We start from the raw sequence: 2,933 nt of genomic DNA, 5'->3' as shown, positions 1-2,933 counted from the left end.
GAAATGCTATTTGAATTTCTTGATTTCACAGATGAGTGTAGAGTTAAACTGATTGGGCACCAATTACGTGAGATGGCAAGGAGTTGGTGGCTGGTAACCAAGGAAACTTTAGAACAGCGTGATACAGTAATTACGTGGAAAATCTTCAAAACTGAATTCTATCAAAGATTTTCCCCGTATCATACAGACAGGATAAAGGTGCAGAGTTTGCAAATCTGAGACAGGGTCAGTTGACTATTGATGAGTATTTGGCTCAGTTCTTTACCTTGCTACGTTTTGCTCCTCACGTGGCTAGGAATGAAGAAGCTGTAGTTGATCAGTTCATCCAGGGATTGAATCCAGAGATACATACATTGGTAAATGTGGAACGACCGAATAACTTTGCTGATGCACTGAATAGAGCTAAAAGAGCAGAAGCAGTTCTGATGAGACAAAAGGAAGCTTCGTATGTTCTTCCAACACCGAGTTCACAGCAACTGCCTCCCAGAGTCGAGATTGGCAGCAGCAGTGGTGGAAAGAAAGAACAGTTGCAAGCTAGAAAGAAGCAGTTCAAGAAGCTAGGGAGCGGTTCATCTAGCTCTAGTGGTTCTAGCCCGAGTTATACCGGGGTCTATTGCAGAACTTGTGGAGGGAGACATCCCACAGAGCAATGCCAAGGAGTAAGTGGTAGTTGCCGTATCTGCCGACAGCCAAGACATTTTGCCAGAGTATGTTCGCAGAGAGGTTCCCGAAGATTCCAGTCCCAACCAGGAGCAGAAAAGAACCAGAGTGGTTACGGGGACTGAGGGACCGACCCAGGATGTACTTGATGAGATAGTGACAGATAACTGTTCTTTTGTAATTATTTTACGTATGTATTGAGTGATGCTCGTACTTCCTATATATGATTTTTGAATAAATTGTATTGATAAATGTTTTGTCTATTGAGTCATTAGTTGATGTAGTAGGTATCTCTTCATCTTTGAGGAGAGGTTTTGTATTAGTAACATCTATTAGACATTGTATGCTACAGTGTTACAGATAGTAAGATTGAGTTAGATGATATAATACTTGGGTTGCTCGATTTTGATTCTTTTATTGCTATAGATATGTTGACCAAGTACAAAATTATCGAAGACTCCTTCCGGGAGATAGTAAGTGTGGGGACCCGGACGCTAATTCAATTCTTAATCATCATTAGGATCAATTTATTAATTCAAGTAATTTGGGTCATAAAAAAATTTCTTTAATTGCGGAACGTAATGGAATCTAACTAATATACATATTCGTATAAATAAAGTACAAGTCCTGTACAATCTACATTCAATCAAAACTAAGGTTTAACAACTAATTATCAAGTGTTCAACCATATCTTTAATCCAAGTCCGTAGTCTCCACTCTAATCATGATCTCTCTCTCTTCTTGCCTTGACCCTGATCTTGTCCCACCTATTGTCATGCACACATACAAACAAGACAACAGCCGGATAACTCCGGTGAGAATTATATTCCCAGTATAAATCATGTATACATGCCTTTCATATAAACAATATAAAAGCATGAAATAAACATTCATAACATGTATCAAAATCAGAACATGAATCAAATATTCATCACATGTATTATAATCCTAAACATGAATCAATATCAAGAATAAATTATATTCTAAACATATATCATCATCAGGAACATAATTCCATATCAAGCAATGAATCACTCTCCGTGATTCTCAGACTCAGACTCGACTCAGTCCTAATCTAGGGATCCCATCGGAATAAGAACATACACCCACCTACACTCCCGATCGGGGTGGTGGTATCTTATTCACGGACTTTGGCTCTTTCCATATCGAACAGCAGTAATAGAAGAAACTTCAATTCTATCCACTCCGATATAGCCAAACGTCCGGTGTCTTGACCTAACCGTCACAGACTTTGGCATTTTCACCAATATCCTATCCTGTGACAATGTGCAATGTGCCGGTGACGATTCCATCACTATCCAGCACTACTGTCACAAGATTACTCATTCACAATTAGACGTATCCGCTTAATGACTCAATACATAAATCAATAAATCAAAGATATCAATCTCATACAATTGCAAATATCGATGCAATAAAGTAAAGTATGTGATTTTGGGAAACTCAAGTCAATCGGACTCGAGTTGTGCAATCCCACATCAACATAAATTTATACCTTTGTCTTCGCGGTCTGACGAAGTCGAAGTCTCGAAGTCAAATCTGTCCATATCAATCTGAAATACAATATCGCATAGGCACAATCTCAATATGCAACTCAATTCCAAATCTATTTTGATCAATACTCAAATCAAACATAATCTGATCAATATCGAATCAAGATACAAGCTAATTCATATCGACGATATCACGATATATTCGAAATCACTACTGAATCTGATCAATATCAACCCACTGATGTTTCGACGGTATAACAATACATTCTCGCTAACCCCGTCAATTTCAACATCACAGATATAATAATATGGCTCATAATCAATATCAGATAAAATCAGAACCTAATCGAATTCGGTTTCAACGGCATAACGGTACCATATAAATATACAACGCAATATAAATCAACAGATATCAATTCCTGTAACTCATACTTGATAACAATACAAATCTGATATCAAATCTCAATCAAATCGACTCCGAAAATCATAACAAATACATACACAGTCTGTTCTTCGATCTGAGTTCAAATATACGATGTCTACTGTATCAGAAACACCATATATGATTCATATTCGATTCTGACAGTATCATAATTTCAAATCATGTCTAAACGTAACAAAACTTACGTCCAGTTGAAGCTGTCGTCGCTAGAAACTCGTTACTGTACTCAGATTTAAAATATAACGGACGGATCGAAATATAAAGGCATAAGGATTTGGAGCTTCCCTCCCTCGGTTCTTTTCTTTCTTTCTTCTAAA

The sequence above is a fragment of the Primulina tabacum genome, chromosome 11 (assembly GCF_025594145.1).
Source record: "Primulina tabacum isolate GXHZ01 chromosome 11, ASM2559414v2, whole genome shotgun sequence".
Taxonomy (NCBI): Eukaryota; Viridiplantae; Streptophyta; class Magnoliopsida; order Lamiales; family Gesneriaceae; genus Primulina; species Primulina tabacum.
Note: the sequence above shows the minus strand (reverse complement) of the source record.